This window comes from Mytilus californianus, unplaced genomic scaffold (genome assembly GCF_021869535.1).
Source record: "Mytilus californianus isolate M0D057914Y unplaced genomic scaffold, xbMytCali1.0.p SCAF_12, whole genome shotgun sequence".
Classification (NCBI taxonomy): Eukaryota; Metazoa; Mollusca; class Bivalvia; order Mytilida; family Mytilidae; genus Mytilus; species Mytilus californianus.
This window is the reverse complement of record NW_026262604.1, coordinates 8,871,991-8,890,744: the sequence shown is the minus strand read 5'-3', so window position 1 is coordinate 8,890,744 and position 18,754 is coordinate 8,871,991. Positions and strand designations below refer to the sequence as shown.

Sequence of the window (18,754 nt, the reverse complement as noted above, 5' to 3'; positions counted from 1 at the left end):
ATTCTTGGTAACATGACAATGTTTGTGGTGTTTGATATCGAACACTTCCATTTTATTCAATCCTATGTACAGAAAGAATTGTGTGAAATTGAGTTATAAATATATTCGTTCTATTTTACATTTCTTAACATGCCACTGATAGCCCAGTCAAACTAAGTTTGAACCTAAAACTAATTGCAACAGAAAATGTTTTAGTTCTAATTTATAGCATTAAGCCCCAAATATACACAGAAAAAAGTCCCATAAAATCTAACTTGAGGAAAATTCAAATTTTGCACTTTTAATTTCTTATGGAAATTAACATTGGAAAGGGAGATAACTCCGCAAAAATTAGTCTTTTTTTGTCAGTATTTGGTTGATTTTCTTAAAATTCATGTAAAGTATGATATTATGATGGGATTATAAGTTCGTATTTGACTATAATATATAATCGCCTGCTCGTGAAATGTACAAAACCGAAATGTAATGGGTATTTTTATTTTTTTTGCACATTTTTCATTAAAGAAATTGCAAATCTACCTTGTTTAAAGAAACTTTAAACCACAAAAAGAAGAATATATGCTTAATAAGTTTTTTTTCAATTTGAGATTCTTTACCTTGACATGCTGAAAAATCTAATAAATGGTCAACTAATGAATTATGAAATCTAGGTTGTAGCTTGATAAAAGATATGAAAACACCTTGTTATACTCTAACGACGGCTAAAATATCAAGAATCATTACATTCTGTTGAATATAAGCGGTAAAGTTATAATTTTGTATCAATTTTTATTGATACTTCTGCCTTTTTTGCAGTGTTATCTCCCTTATCAATGCAAATCTTCATAGGAATTTTGAATCATGATTTTTTAGTTTTCCTCAAGTTATGGGACTTTTTTCTGTGTATATTTGGGATAAAATGCTAAAGATTAAAACTTAAAAATCTTCTGTTGCAATTACTTCAAGGTTAGGTCAAATTTATGCTAGATTGACTGGACTATGAATTCTTTATTGCGTCATGCACGAATCTAAATGTATATTCAAAAGAAAGTTAAAAGACATCTTTGATACACTCTTTGTTTTTGTGTTGTTCTGCTGCAGTTTCATACTAAATTGACCCAAATTCGCCAATAAACAATATTTCAACTTTATTCAATAAAACAAATCAATGTTTAAATAGCTTGAACAGTACAACTCAATTATAACATGTATAATGAGAGGTTAAAGGAATTTCGTTTCAGTTGAGTAATTGCAACGTTACAGTATTATCATTCTAAAGGACAGTTAAATGTTAATTGAGTTTTGTGGGATTTTACAAAGCTTCGTGAAAGATTTGTAGAATCAACGTTTGAGTATCACACGACAATCACTTTATGAATGACTCCTCCCTTATGAGTTGAAAAATGTATATTCAAAATTCAAGAATTGTGAAGCTTTTTTCACTCAGAATTTATTTTTTTCTTTGTTCGATGGAAAACGCCCTTAACCATGTTGAAATACAGATAATACGTACTGAAATTAATTTAGTATACAATTTTTTTCTTTCTGCGTAATATGTTTTGAAAATATACCAAATAAATCATAAAGCAATATGTGTACGAAACCAAAAGATCAAATTGTTTTGTATTGATTAACGTATAAACAATACAATAATAATGGATAACCTTAAGAAAAGGTTATGAGTCACACATACATGGTAGATAATTTGTTTCCATTCGAGCTTTTAAATAACTATACGCCAAAGAGATAGTTAGTTTCTTTTAAGTCAAAGGGTGGGAGATTTTTGTTTAAGTTCTTCTCCTACTTAAATCTTTTATCTATAGTAGCCATATATCTAAAATGGATAGCAATACATTTGTATATCAATATTGAACACCTTGGCATGGTATTTCAAGGGGAAATTCAAAACACAAAAGTTGAATGAAATGGACATCGTCATTTCTAAAATTGAAACACGACAAAAATAAACAAGTTTACAAAACACTACACAGAAGACTAAATACTGATCAACACATACCTCACCAAACCTTGATATGATCGTCAGTGCTCTAGAAGGGTCAGTGTACCCTTCTCCACTTGTGACACAATTTAATGTAATACTACATGTGATTACAATTATGTACGAATAATGCCAATCATCATACATACTGCGGCACCTTAATCTTGTTTTACAAATATATCGATGCATAAAAAAATCCTTTAATATTTTTCCTTATTGAGAAAAAAATACCTTTGTTTTCCAGAGTCTCTTTTTCTTGGTTCATTATACATATGAAGATGTACTTCCCTAGTCGTATAATGCGCAATACCAATTGCAACTAATTTGCCCTCAAAGATAATCTAACAACGAGATTAGTCGTGACTTAAAGAGAAAAGATAAACTGCATGCAACGTTAGACATAATCGCTAACTTTTATCTCTTCCTACTAGATTCATGATATCGAAATCTTAACGACCGCTATTACTTTCAATGTAAAAATCCACATGAGATGAATGAGAAAGAAGAAACTATCATTTGATATGTTTTCCAATGATCTTGTTCAAACACCAGAAGTATTGGGCAAACACAATTGTATGAATGTTATAAAAAATCTTTTATTTTCAAGTACTGCCTTGTAGAACATTCAAAAATCATTTGAAGAAAAATGAAATTGTAAATTCAAGTTCAAAGAAAATTCGTTATTTTATTCAAAGTGTGCTTCTAGTGGAATACTAAAAAGTAAAACATAAAACTTAATCAATATTTTTTTGGAAATGTCTGTTGACAATTTTTAATAAACATGGAGTTGTCGTTGAAATCAAAACAAATTGTGCCTAAAAAGATAATCAGTGTTTTCATATAAAAAGACTACAACTTCATATAGGCTTATTAAGTGAGATTTACGCTTTGGAAGGAAAATACCATGGGAATATATTTTATAATAAAAAAAAAAGATCTAGCGAACAGAAAAGCATAAACATAAGCAAACGAAGTTACAACATCTTAAAACCAACTCAGAACAATTATTACAAAAGATGATTTGTTCAAACGGAAACTGTTATTTTTATTTTGAGAAAGATTTATTTTTCCATCTTTGTTAACACTATAAACTTGTGAAAGAGTTTGGCGGAATATTTGTTGGAAAACTTGGGAATCTTGTACAAAACTAGAATCTAACATAACAATAATCATAGATTATATTCATTCTGGACATCATAAAAGACGAATCTCATTTTCAAATTATTGTTGTCGTGCTTTTTAAAAAAATGAAATGAGTATGTTCGAGAAAACCAGAAACATCGCAAATTATCAAAAGAAAACAATAACAAAATTGATGATTTGAGTTTAATAAGAAATGAAATGAATTTGTTTTTTTTCTTCAATTGTATTAGACAAAGCACGTTCAATGAAGCCTATTCTGTTGTAGTTCAGGATTTTTGAAGATAAATTTATATTTTGCAAGGCAATATGAAAATACAGAGATGTTTAATGATTGCCAATGAGACAATTATCTGTGGATGTAAGCAATTATAGGCAGCCGTACGGTCTTCAACAATGAGAACAATCCATTTCGTATGGTCGGCTATAAAAGACCTAGACATGAAAAATATGAAACAATGCAATTGAGAAAACCAACGGCCCAGTTTATAAAAAAAAACAATTTACGAAAAATAAAAATAAATATGACAGACATCAACTAACGAAAACCACTAAACTACATCCTCCTGACTAGGGAAATATATAAAGAATTGGGCTGGGTTAAACATGCTTGTTCCGTTAGTTTAATTAACACATCAATATTGTATAATCATATAATCAAAACCCCCTACGTATAATATCTTAATATCTTTCCTATTTTTATCTTTGACTATGCATATCATATACTTGTAACAAAGATTTACAGGTACATATATTAACTGGATAGATTTACTTCTGATATAAAAACAAAGTCAAAATCCTGCGTTTTATGAAAAAAGTATTATATGTTTCTTTTCAAAAATATTTAACGAGTAGCACGAGGAAAAAGATCATTCGACCTGAATGTGCAATAATTATTAATATAACTACATTCCTATCAAAATCAAAAATGTTTAATATACAGGTAGCTGTTAAAGAAATAAATGAAAACAGATTACATGCAAACTTTATCCATTTAATTGTATATGATGTGATGTGTAAGTATATAGGTAGAATATTTATATTTAGAATTGGATTATTTTTATTTTCTTAAAGAGCTATCTTCTCATATTTCCCCTTTAAATCTTTTCATTCTACAGTTAAATGTTAACTTCAACATAATGTAGGCTTCGCAATGAATAATCCTTAAAAAATTTAACAATTTTGCACAATCTATTACTTGTAAAAGTCTTAGTGACCCATAATTTTTATAATATATAAAAAATGCATGGTATAAACTACATTTTGGTAAATTATTACCCCCCCCCCCCCCCCTCCCACCTAATTTATAGTCAATAATAATAAAGACGTATAGGAAAACTCTCATTATCGGGCAACCTTTACACGGGTTACACTAGTTCCACATAGCGTGCTACCTTGCATTTTATGGATGGATGGATTTGGTTATTTGTTTTAGGTATTTTTGTCATATAGCTCTTCAACTATTTCGGTACTTAAACATCCCTCGGATTTCAAATGTTTGGCTTTGAGCGTTCCTGATGAAGGTAAATCCAGAAAAGCGCTTCGGACGCATGAAATTATTAAACGTGTTGTTTTCAATTTTTTATGTAGACAAGCCCATAAAAGAAAGTAGAGAACAAACATTAACCCACTGCATTGAGGTAAAATAGAAAGCAACGTCTATTTATTATTATTATATCTTTTTGTATGATTCCACTTTAAATCAATAGTTTCTTTAATATTTGAAAAAAATTCGATTGGTTCTAAGAACTTAAGGAGTGCATATCTTATCCTTTAACGGCCATTTTGATTTATAGAATAAAATTGAGAAAGGAAATGGGGAATGTGTCAAAGAGACAACAACCTGACCAAAGAGCAAAAAACAACCGAAGGCCACCAGAAGGCTGAATACATTGCGATTCAATTATTCAAAAATTAATGTTTCGTAGAAAATCATTTTGAAATACGCCTGTCCAAAGTCAAGAACCTGTAATTCAGTGGTTGTCGTTTGTTGCTGTATACCATATTTGTTTTTTGTTCATTATTTTTGTACATAAATAAAGCCGATAGTTTTCTTGTTTGAATTGTTTTACATTTGTCATTTCGGGGCCTTTTATATCTGACTATGCGGTATGAGTTTGACACATTGTCTAAGGCCGTACGGTGACCTATAATTGTTAATTTCGGTGTTATTTGGTCTCTTGTGGAGATTGTCTCAATGGCAATCATACCACATCTTCTAATTTTTATAATACTGTGAAAGAGAGGCGACAAATAAAATGGTAAAGCCAAAGAAAAATAATAAAATCGAAAAAAGACCCTGAGTGATCGCAGGTGCTCGGAAGGGTAAGCCGATATTTCTTCATAAGTGGTACCCGTCGTGTAACAGTTGTTTGAAAAGATGAAGTGGCATTGTTAAAATAAAAAAAAGTAGTGTAATTTAAAGATTTGAAAGGTTGACAGCACAACACCATTCACAGTACAACGTAATAAAAGACAAATGCATATTCAAGATGACAACATGTTAATATAATACGAATATGAACCCTGTTTTGTACTAGACTGGAGCCTATTAAGTAATGAAAGAGAATTAATCAGTCAAATATGTTATAACTATATATTTAAAGGGGTGTCATAGAAAAGAAATATTTAGCCCGAAACTCTATTGAATTATTTTCTTTATGTTTTACGTTGAACGTTTCCTTTGTTCTCCTGACTATATGATATGTCACGCTCTACATTCATGGTTTGATTATCCCTCTAATTTGAAAATTAGTACGACTAGAGTTTCAAGGAGTATTAAGTTAAATGTTAATCGTTTTTTTTTTGCTATTTACGAGAAATCATTTTACAAAAAATATAACAAAATAATTGAACTCTAAGTTGAATTCCAAAAAGGGAAATCCTTCCATAAAAACCGACAAAATCAAACGTTATCAAACAAATGAAACGATTGGAAAACATCTGTCATATTCCTGACTTGTTACAGACACTGTCCGAAGAAAATGGTGGGTGATATTATAGCTAGCTAAACCTCCCACTTGTCTGGCAGCTGTTAACCCTTTTGTTATTTTGATAAAATATGGAAGAGCAGCAAATTACAAGAAACAGGCAACTCCATTTAATAGCTATATAATATATTGAAATATCAGATGACTCGCTCGTTATTTTTCAAACTACCTTTTAACGTTTAGAGTTATTCATTCTATTCAACCATTTTCCCAGTCTTGTAAAATGAATCCCGGACATGTTTTAAAATGTTTGATAAATAAATTCTTTTAGATTAAAGAGTTCATTAACAATTAAAGTAAATTAATCAATGAAAATATCAAAAAATTGTCCAAAACAAAAGTGTTGGTTTTGGTGTTTTGGATATCTATTAATGTTTGGTTTTACACATATAATATGATGTTATAAACAATGGAAATCTCAATATCAACTTGTTGGGCGTCCATGACAATATAAAAAAGAAGGTGTGGTATGATTGCCAATGAAACAACTCTCCACAAGAGACCAAATGGCACAGAAATTAACAAGTTCTTTTGATGTAAGACATATATTGCTTTGATTATCTTCCCAAATAAATCACCAACAGAGAAAACAAATTTTCTAAATATGTAACGTATAAATATTAGGAGATTTTGTATATTTGCCGATAAGGAAACTAACCACTTAAGTTCAAACGAAGTGGATCTTTCCTGTAATATGCATCAAGACAATTTGACTTTAGTAGAATTGGACTGAAGGAAACAGTTCGGCAATCAATACATTGCTGACAAGCTTTATCGTTGTATAACAGCTAAACGTCTACATAAATAAACATACAAAAATATTTAAACAAAATCAATATTTCGTTAAATGACATCCATAATGTTGAAACGCCAATCTGCATTTGTTTTTTGGAATTACCTTTCACGTTTCAAATTTTTAGTAACTGTACATTTAAAAGAAAGCCATACAAAGCGATATCACAATACAAAGACTGTGATCTATTGAAGTTTCATTCTAAAAAAGTAAAATTTTTGGACCTATCCTTTGTTTTCTGTCTACATGACATACAACAAAGCAACGATCGACAGTAAGTTTTGATTCAATACTCAGTTTATGTTTGCAAATATTCTTTTGACTGTTTGACCGTATACAGAAATCCAAATAATAATGTTTTCGTATATTCCTAACACCATTATAATTTTTCATTATTTTCATAAACTTTACTTTAGGAAATGGAAAAAAAAAATCTCGATATATATTTTACTGCATTTGGTCTGTCGTGAATATGGCATTTATCTGACAATTGACATAAAAGGCTGTAATGAGGCTAAATATTTTGAGACAATACATATACATAATCTTCAAAACGTCACCAGTGTCTGAGCAAAAAGTTGATGAACCAGGGTTATATCAAAGATTGTCTCATCTTGTTTCTAAAAAGTTCATCGGAAGATACCAAGACCTTGTTTATGCGTTTTGTTTATATGCCTTTTTTGTTTTTCTTTCTTGGCATTTTGTTTGTTTTTATAGAGATTAGTTCATACGTGTTTCTCGTTTCTCGTTTTTATATAGATTAGACCGCTGGTTTTTCCGTTTGAATGGTTTTACACTAGTAATTTTTTGGGGCCCTTTATAGCTTGCTGTTCGGTGTGAGCCAATGCTCCGTGTTGAAGGCCGTACCTTGACCTGGAATGGTTTACTTTTATAAATTGTTACTTGGATGGAGAGTTGTCTCATTGGCACTCATACCACATCTTCCTACATCTAAGAATATAAAACAATGTTGACTGCTGTACTCCTATTTTTGACATTTTTACTTATTATGTCTGTTTGTTTCGTTTACACATTGTTGTCAATATAATATAATTTTATGCGACTATCATACAAGTGAGAGGTTTAGCTAGCTATAAAACCAGGTTTAATCCACCATAAGAAAATACCTGTACCAAGTCAGGAATATGACAGTTTTTATCCATTCGTTTGATGTGTTTGAGCTTTTGATTTTGTCATTTGACCTTCGGTTTTGAATTTTCTTTGGAGTTCGGTATGTTTGTTATTTATTTTTAACAAGCGTTAATATAGATGAAGAGCATCATATGACACCTGTCAGTCGTATGATAACTGACACCAGGCTGATACATTTGTCCGTCTTTTTTGATGAAACACGTCAATTGTTACCCTATACATAGACCCTTACTAAAATCACATTTTCCAATCTTTGAAACAGCAACCGAACTTTTTTTTATTTGCTCTTGATTATACTTTTACTACAAATCTGTTTTCAGTGAACTAACCTATAATTCTTTTAGCTCTCTTACACCAAAATGGCGGTTACAAAATAAAATATTCAGCTTCTTAGTTTAAATAACCAAACAATTTTTCAAATTTTTTATACATATAACTTTATATTAAAAGGGAAGTGATTAAAAAAAATACAATTAAAAATCTTGTACTTGTAATGAAATATTTTCCTCATGTTAGATATTGGATTTTACTTTTGTTCACCTGTCTGCGTAATCTTCAATGCCGTTTAAGTATATACAACATGAGAACGAAATCATATGGAAGTCAACCCATTTGTCTGAATACCTGTCTTAGCATTTTCCCCAAAACTCCTACATTTTCCACACAATTCAAATTCTGATAAACAAAGATCAATCCGCCTATTCAAGTGTTTTTTGTTGGATCAAGAAAAAATTGCATTTTGCTCATTTTCTAATTCAGTATAATCTATTATATCTTGGAGTAATCTATTACCTTTGAAAATATTACGACCATTGACAAAACGTTTTCGATTCGAAATTATTTTTTGGGATTGTACATTTTTTCACCTTTTCGCAAGTACTTTGGATATTATTTCAAGTTTGGTAAAGGACGTCAGTTTGTCCACCGATTTAAACATACACGTTATAATATCTCTGTACTGAGATTCACAGACCAAATTTTGTTGAATATTCCTTTATAACCACCAAGAAATCTTCGCTCATCACATACCAGGAGTTTTATAACTGATAATTGACATATAAGGCTGTAATGAGGCCATTTTTTAAAGAAATAAATGTACATAATCTTCCTATTGCTAGCGTTAATATTAAATGACCATTATCATTTAACTATTGGCAACAGTTGTATGATAACTAACACCAGGCTGATTACCTTTTTCGTCTTTTCAATGCATCACATCTGCAGTTATCCAATGAATAGACCCTTAGTGAATTATCATTTGAATGGTCGTAATATGACACTATAATATCTATAACAGCAATCGCCATTTTTTCCATTTGATCTTAATTATACTTTTTCAACAATTTATCTCAGATAACTTACTTATAAATTGTTCAGCCCTCAAAAAACAAAACCGGTGGCTACAAAATAAAAAAAAAGGTTAGCTTAAGTAACGCTAACTAATCTTTTTTTTCTAATCTTTCATAACTTTAAATTTAAAGGGATGTATTTGAAAAATTAAAATTATATCTCTCTATAAACTCGTGAAGAAATATTTAAAAAACCCGAAATTCTATTGAATTATTTTCTCTTTGTTTATCGTTGAACGTTGCCTTTGTTTTCCTGTCTATATGATATGAAACGCTCTACATTCATCGTTTGATAATCACTCTTATTCAAAAATTAGTACGACTAGAGTTTTAAATTGTACCAAGTTAAATGTTTACGTTTTTGTTGCTATTCAATACAAAAGTATATAACAAGATATAGGCAATTTTTTTTTATAGCCAGATAATCTGTTGAAACATCACACGGCTCTCTCGTATTTCAAACTACATTGTAACATACAGAACTATCCTATCTTTTTATTTTTTTCCTGCCTTTTGATAACTTATTCCCGTTATATAATTTACCTAGTAGTAATAAACTCGGTGAAGGCTCGTTTATTTTAATATTGAAATTAAATAACTTGAGTTGATATCAAGCGATGTACAATTCCCAATGATATGAAACCTTTAATTTCCATATTCGGAAAGATAAATATATTTCATGTTAATTGTCTATGAAAATTACTTATATACAGGAATTATGTTTAAAAAACTCTTCTTAGGCTCGTTTATTTTAATATTGAAATTAAATAACTTGAGTTGATACCAAGCAATGTACAATTCCCAATGATATGAAACCTTTAATTTCCATATTCGGAATAATAAATATATGTCTTGTTAATTGTCTTTGAAAATAACTTATATACAGGAATTATGTTTAAAAAACTCTTCTTGGGTCACTTGTTTGATGAAGTTTTATTAATAAACAAATTGTTCTTTAATACAAATGACTTTTCAATTCACTATAGATTTATCTTAATTTTTGTGTATATCAACTTTCACACGTCTCACACCATTTGCATGATGTTACATTGGTGTACTTTAGGCTGCCACTTATACAGTCGTGACACACAATTCCACTTACTATTGGATAACACAAAATACATTATATGTCTCAACACGAACATTGAAATGTCTAAAACTTCTAATCGTATTCCTTTTGTATTGTTTAAATCAAACTGTTTGTATCATCTAATTTCAAGTGTGTTTAAGGATAGTTTTTTTTAAATTGAAATACCTACTGATGATCATGATATCTGTGGTGAATTTTGTGTGCGACATTATTCTGGAAAGTATGTAAATGTTACGAATCCTTTTAGATCATCTGCGATCAAGTCCGGTTTTGGTGGGGTACGTGTTGTTCAGTCTTACTTTTTTAATGTAGTGTTTGATATAGTATTGTTCATCTTTTCGTTGTTTTTTTGTTTTTTTTTTTTGCCATCGAAGTGTCTATTTTTTCAAATTTTATGTTTTGATTCTATCTTTGGTCTTGTGGTCTTCAGTTTCTTTCGTAACATTTAAAAAAAACATGAAGTCCACTGTTCACTGATATTTCAAAACTGCATGAAATTTAAAAATTATTGCTACAGCAAACGAAAACAAAAATTATCGTTATGCTATCATTCTATAAACATATATGTTACACTGTCATTGGTGAAGAATGCATTTGTAACATATAATGATTGTATGCTCATTAAACAAAATGAGCAGTTGTATGTTATAAAAAAATAATTGGTTAAAACAGGAAATTTCAAAAGATGTAAAAGTTTGATTGCTAAGAGCAAATATGCAAGGTATAATCCAACAATACAAATATTCATATAAGACAGACAAATGTATAATAAATGTTTCGAAAATATTATCTGATTAATACGACTTTTCGATTTTCAAATTTTAAGGACTAACATGTTAGTTCATCATACATTCTCCTTTTCACTCAGTCCGTTTTTTGAACATGTTCGACTTTGTCAGTTTTTATGAACTTCCTCTTTTTTTTAATTTACCTTGGAATTGAGTATTTATGTTATACTTTGTTTCGTTCGTTTTAACAAAATATTGAAATACATGACTCAATGACTTAAAATGTAGAGAAATAAGTCACTTACTAATTTGTACCTTGTTTGAAAAAGTAAAATCTCAAAAATACTGAACTCAAAGGAAAATTCAAAACGGAAAGTCCCAAACCAAATGGCAAAATCGAAAGCTCAAACACATCAAACGAATGGATAACAACTGTCATATTCCTGACTTGGAACAGGCATTTTCTTATGTAGAAAATGGTGGATTGAACCTGGTTTTATAGCTAGCTAAAACTCTCACTTGTATGACAGTCTCAACAAATTCCACCACAGTCAGTTGATACGCTAAGTAACAGTGTTTTTAAATATTTTTACAAATATGTGCACAATTCTTCAATTGATATAGTGAAGTCACACGAATAAATATATTTTGAAGTTTAAAGTTGATAAGTAAATTGATACTTACACATTTACAGTTATACATACATTTTACGAATGAACAATATGTATAGAGCCAAATACGTTTTTGTAACGAAATTGGTTCTTACCGAATTTAAGGGAAATCGATTCAATAGAGGACAATGGAACAAATAGTTTTCATTAAAACGTCCATCAGTAAGGTAAAATACAAGATAACAGCAATTATTATATATGAATTAATATTTTTCTGTAAGGATACTTATTTCGTTTTATTCGTAAGGTATTTGCACTTGGATAGACGGTGACTCGAGAATATTTTAAAAGAAAAAAAAATATAGTGGCTCAGATTACAAAGTTGTTATCTCAATTGTAGTAGTAAATATCCTTGTAAAACTTTGTTTAATATTTTTGTTTTATGAAGATGTACAAAAGAAAATAAATTACCATTAGATATTTACCTTGACCTGTTGACAAAAATAGAAAAATTGCAAGATATTTGAACCATACAATTTACAGGAATAATTTAATTGGATCGAAAGCAGATTAACAAACACTTATTTTGATCATTGAGAAGCTTAATTTCTATAAACAAAAGATATGTGATTAAAACGTTCATCTGCTTTTGAAAAAGTTTACCCCCTTATGTGTTGTACACTCTTAAATAGAGTTGTCTGGGATTAAAACAAGTTGATAAAATGTATTTTTATTAAATTTAACGATCGAGAAGACAACGGCAGTAATGTTTAAAAATCATTATCATATTTGCATGCCTATCAATTTTTTAATTATTGCCCCTTAATGCTTATTTGAACTTTTTTGACAGTTCTCGCCTATTGTTTTTTGAAAATCATATGTAAGAGAGACAGGTAAAACAATCAACACGGCAAGTTATGTCCATCCTAACGATTACAAGGGTTAACTTCCCTGAAATGTCGACTTTTTTGGCACTATTTTTTTTTGCTTTTGCTGTTGCCTCAAAACCTTTAGGAGATGTTTATAAGTTGAAAATATATTGCAAATGACTAGTATGTGTAAGTACTTGTCCTTAGAAACAAACAGGCACTTTTTCACCAGTTAAGTAATCCAGGTTCAAGTGAGCTCATTGTTTTCAGGACTAAGGAAGTAATCGATGGTATTGATGTTATAGATGTGTAGACTGAGCCTTATAATATTATTACAGAAATATAAGGTTTTATATAAATCGGGGATATACGGGAGAATGGAAGATTCAAATTGAAGCTAAAATTTATTTCTTATTTTTCTCTGTCACAGTCTTAATTATATCAATGGAAGAGATATTGTTTGTCAGAGATCTAATCCAAATCAAGTTTATTGTCACCTAATTACGCGTATAGTTAACTTTCAAAAAGAAGATTACACTAAAAAAGGTAGATAGGACATGCCAAAAAAAAAAAAAACAATATTGCAGACACCAACCACAAAGTACCGATCTTTCGGAGATTCTCTCATTATTTAAAAAAAATATAGTTACATGCAGTTAGCTCTCTTATTTGATTTTATCGTTGTTTTGAAATCCTAATAATTTTTTTTTCAAATATTTATTGCCATATAAACTTTAAACATTAAGTTTGTGACAAATACAAAATATGTAGACAATATAACTAAAATTCACATATATATATGTAGGACTCTGAACCGCGATGGTACTCCGAACCGCGATGGTCACGCTGAGGTGCGATGGTTTGACGCTGAAGTGTGTTTTTGATCACGCTGAAGTGTGATGGTGGCATTGTGACGCTATCTTGTTTATAGCTACGCTGAAGTGCGATGGTGGTAATGCTGGAGTGCGATGGTCTACACAAACTACATTTCTAATGCTTTTCATGTCGATGAAGAACTTTTCCAGGTTTTTAAGTTAATAAGGGCTTATGTTTTTCTCTGTCTGTTTATGACGTCTTTACACTAAATCCATTGGATGTTGGATTGATTGATTGATTTTTGGTGTTTTAACGCAACTTTTAAGCACCGCTATTGGGCTATTTTGTGGCGGCCAGTTTTTATTGGTGGAGGAAGCCGGAGTGCTCGGAGAAAACCACCGACCTTCGATAGGAAAACTGACAATCCTAGTCAATTAAGATTGGAGTCGAGTGCACCCGCACGAGCGGGGTTCGAACTCACAACCTCAGTGTTGACTGGCTAGTGATTACAGTAATACTACTTAGTCCACTCGGCCACGGAGGCCCCCCATTGGATGTTGGATGTGTACTGATTGATAATTTAGTCTTAGATGCATGATTTTTTTATTAGTTGTTATTGGCTTTGAACTAGCTGTCAGTAACTGCGAGGAGTCTCAGATTTGTACATAGTTTCTTTTTGTTGTTGGGATGTACAAGTACCCGGTCACGTCCACACTGTATTTTTGTGATATGTATTTCTATTTGTATCCATCTGATGAGTTAAGCCTTTTCCACTGATTTTTATAGTTCGTTTTTCTGTTGTACTGTTACACCACTGTCCCAGGTAAGGGGGAGGGTTGGGATCCCGCTTACATGTTAAACCTCGCCACATTCTGTATGTATGTGCCTGGTCCAAGTCAAGAGCCTGTAATTCAGTGGTTGTCGTTTGTTGCTGTGTTACATATTTGTTTTTCGTTCAATTTTGTTGTACATTTATTAGGCCGTTAGTTTTCTCGTTTGAATTGTTTTACACATGTGGTTTTGATGCCTTTAATAGCTGACTATGCGGTATGGGCTTTGCTCATTGATGAAGGCCGTACGGTGACCTATAGCTGTTAATTTCTGTGTCATTTGGTCTCTTGTGGAGAGTTGTCTCATTGGCAATCATACCACATCTTCTTTTTTATATTATAAACTTTAATTACTACGAGAAACGGGGAGGATTGGTGGATAAGGGAAATTTTTCCCTCTGTGGCCTTTTTTTTTTAGATATAAACGGGTCGACAGACATACTCTCCGTATCGTTATATTATGTTTAACAAGGAATCCATGAGAGGAACAATATAAAGATAAAATGTTAACGCAGAATTGTCCACATGCAGAAAATAAAAGAAAACGAGCTCTCATTTAGTATGCAACTATTGTTAAAAACAGTCATAGAAATAATGAATGTAAATTTATATACGTGTACTAACTATTAAAACAATATGCATGTACTTCTTATAACAATTGCACATCTGTAGATTTTAAACTAGCCATCATGCGTAAAATAGACCATCGCACATCAGCGAACAGACCATCGCACTTCAGCGTAGACCATTGCACTTCAGTGTGACCATCTTACTTTAGCGTCCCCATCGCACCTTCGAGTCTTTCATATATATACACAATCATTCAATTACAGTAAATAGTCCATTGTCCCCTGGCCTCAGTTCTAATGACGTTTTGATGTAGGACCCAAATTTATTTTCTTGTTATGGTGTTGATGGATTGAGTGTAAAAATCAACTTTTTTTTATCAGACAAACCTTTAAAAGAAAAGTTTAATTCCAAATTGTCAAAAAAGTTGTTTCTTAGTTCCTTATTTAATTTACAATCTAATAAAAAATGTTTTTCATCTTTAATATGTTACATTTAAGGCATAATATCTGCTCTTTAGGAATATAAGAATGTCTTCCTTTTTCTATATTTAAATGATGGTCGCTAATTCTTAGTTTTGTTATTAATTTCCTGTAAACAAAGTTTGATGTTCTTAAATAGTCTTCAAAAAATAGATTTTGTTTAAAGTTCTTTTATAAATAAGTTTATTTTTTTCATCAATGTTTTGCATCTTATTATGAATCAAATTTTCAAAGTAGTTTTTAGAGCTTGTTTTTGTATATGAACTTAAATGAACTATTTATATTTAGGTCTGAACTAGTATCTTGTTGTATTTGTGTTATATCTAAATTAAGTTCACTTAAAATATTTTTTACATAGGTAAACCAGGAGTATACTCCTTCTGTGTGTTAATTTGTGGTACGCATGTAAGCTTCTTTCAAAAAAGAATTTAACTTACAGCATTCAAATCTCTTTAGATATAATAAAATTTGTGTTTTTATATGAAATTCTATAGGAAGTCTCCCCAATTCAACTCTAGTTGCAAGATTAGATGCATTCTTTCTAGTTCCCAGTAAAAATTTACAAAATTCCAAATGTAATTTTTCAATTGGACTTTTTTCTACAAAACTTAAAATGTCTACTTCTTTTCGGGAATTTAAAGCTCTATTTTATGCTCTAAAAAGAGATATATATGTGTCTAAATATGTTACTTTAGAGTTGTATATCATTATAATATTGGTTTTATGAGGGAATAAAAGAGGTGGCATGCCACTTTGACTGGTAAATTATTCAAAGACTTTGTATAAGCTTTCAACCCAAATAAAGCTTTTTTGGCTTTTTTTACTAGTTCTTTAGTTCTATGAGACAGGTTGCTATTACATTTAAGTAATAAGCCTTAAAATGATTATTCTGATACATTATCAATGTAAGTGTTTTTAAAACTTATAAATGATGGTTCCAGTTTAGAGCACATCCTATTAAATATCATGGATTTTGTCTTTTTAATATTTAATTCTATCTGCCATTTATCACAGTATATGGCTAAATTATTGAGACCATTCTGTAGATCTGTTTTAGTTTCTGATAATATCACATGTATCAATTAGTCATCTGCAAAAAGCAGGCAACTTAGTTTTGAGTCTATGATTCTTAGAGGATAAAATAAGTCATTTTCAAGGACTTCTGTAATATCATTAATGAAAATATTAAATAAAGTAGGACTCAGTGAGTCACCTTGCTTTACCCCTCTTGTAATATCAAACACATCAGTTACCATGTTTTTGTATTTAATTCAAGACCCAGTGTCATCATATTGATGTTTTATAATGTTAAAGAAATTCTTTCCTACTCCAATATTATACAGAAAATGAGAAAAATATCTTTGTGATATATTCTTTGTGACATCGGTCGTAAAATATAAAGTGTACCGAAATAATGCTCGTCAATCATTTAAGAACAAAACAAAAAAAAAGTTAATGATAAAAAAAGCGTTGATTTTTGGTGTAGCGTGCTTCGAAGGTGCTTGCCCCTTATAAGTTTAATAAGATAAATATGAAAGGAGATTAAATAAAACACACACAATAATAGTCGAAATGATACTATACATTAATAAATCCATTTCATGCAGAATTGATAACGAACCTTAGCGGTCAACCCAACGTCTTTGATTCAAATGTGAGGACATTAAAAAAAAAATAATCTATTGAAATGCTTAAGATTTTGTTTCAGTCCCTGATGTGCAGAAGGCAAAATTTATCCAATAGGAATTTCATCAAAAACATTTTAGCTCGAACAGTTTTTCTGTCGATGAAAAAGTTTATTACTGTATAAAATGGACTGGATAGGGTTTTACAGAATATAGAATAATTGACCAAAAGTAAAAAAAAAATGAGCCGAAAAAATAAAGAATAAAGAATAATTCGATAATACATAATTATGTATACATTAAAAATGAAAAAGGAGAAATGATACTAAGAATGCAACCGAAAATACAAAATCAAAAGAATACAGACACCTTGGCAACTTCCAAAACAGTGAGACAGACAAGGTTGAAAATCGTACCGTGTAGATCCCTGTACATGGCAAAAATGGCAGATACACGCTTACGTCCCCTCATGTCTTTGTTTGTTACCTTGGTTTGTTTCTTACCATTCGATTTACGAAATTTAAACACCAGCAAACTACTATAGCCTTCATTTACCCCTTAAGCCATCGGTCCCAAAAATAATAATAAAATATAAGGTTAAAAAACTTTCAAAATATTATAGTAACTGCAGAATTAAAGGTAGTCATATGTTGAAATAAAATAACAAATGGGGGTATTGATATTTTCCTTTTTTTTTGTTTACCAAAAAATGCAACATACTAACGCTGGACATGTATGGCTCGATTATCTCTCATTAATTAAAGAAATATTTATTTGATTTTATCGTCGTTTTGAAATTCTTATAATAAAGAAAATGAGAAAAATATCAGGATGATATATATTCTTTGTGACAGTCGTAAATACAAAGTGTTTTTGATGGTAGATATAAATATCTGTTTTTATGTCATACCACATTGCATCGAAATAATGTTCGCCATTCGTGTAAGAACAAAATAAAAATATATAAATGATAAAAAAAAACGCTCGAGGAGCTTGCCCTTAAAAGTTTGACAAGATAAATGTTAAAGGACACTAAATAAAACACACACAAGGATTAATTAAAAGCGCTAATGCATAATTATCCAAGCTTTTAATGGGTAGGCAAAATGTATCCATACAAACCAGGCAGTGGTGAAAAAAAAAACAACCCGCTCAAGTTTACATTAATTTAAGTTCAGCATATATAACAGTGCACGAATATAACATTCGTTTCCTTTTCCTGTTCTAGTATTTGATTATACTATGTTCTTGATGTAATATGGTTGAAATGTACTAGAAATTAATAATTAAGAGGAGATTTCTCCGTGATTTGCTATCATTCTTATTGAAATGTATCTAGACATTTCTCGAATAACAAGACACGCAGAAACTATCATTATTAATTCAGATTGAGGGTAACTTAAGAGTAAGATGGCTAAGTAGGCGGTTTTATGTCGGCCATTTTTTAAAATTCTTCTAAATTTGCCTGATTCTTACAAAAACTGGCACTTACGTTATTGTTGGCTATTTACCGTAAGGCTCTCACAATAACGCAAAGTCCACTAACAATGTAACCAACTCATTAGTATTAACGACTAGTACATATATCATGTTTGCATTGGTACTTGTAAGACTTTCATGATATATACCATTTGTATGTATTCATTTCAACAAAACAATCCCGAATAACTTTTTTTAGATCTGCTTATGACACACAAAAAAAAGAAATGAGAAGAAAAACATAATAAACGTTAG

The 18,754-nt window shown here is 30.4% G+C and overlaps 1 protein-coding gene and 1 long non-coding RNA gene across 2 annotated transcripts in view; both read right to left on the bottom strand.

The window, feature by feature from the left end:
* The window catches only part of LOC127721326 (ankyrin-1-like), a 222,806-nt gene that overhangs the window by 63,502 nt on the left and 140,550 nt on the right, over positions 1 to 18,754 (bottom strand). The gene's annotated exons all lie outside the window — the stretch shown is intronic.
* The window catches only part of LOC127721347 (uncharacterized), a 28,942-nt gene continuing 19,604 nt past the window's right edge, over positions 9,417 to 18,754 (bottom strand). Inside the window, exon 3 of the long non-coding RNA XR_007991167.1 lies at positions 9,417 to 9,453. This is a non-coding gene — a long non-coding RNA (uncharacterized LOC127721347). The remainder of the gene's footprint in view (positions 9,454 to 18,754) is intronic.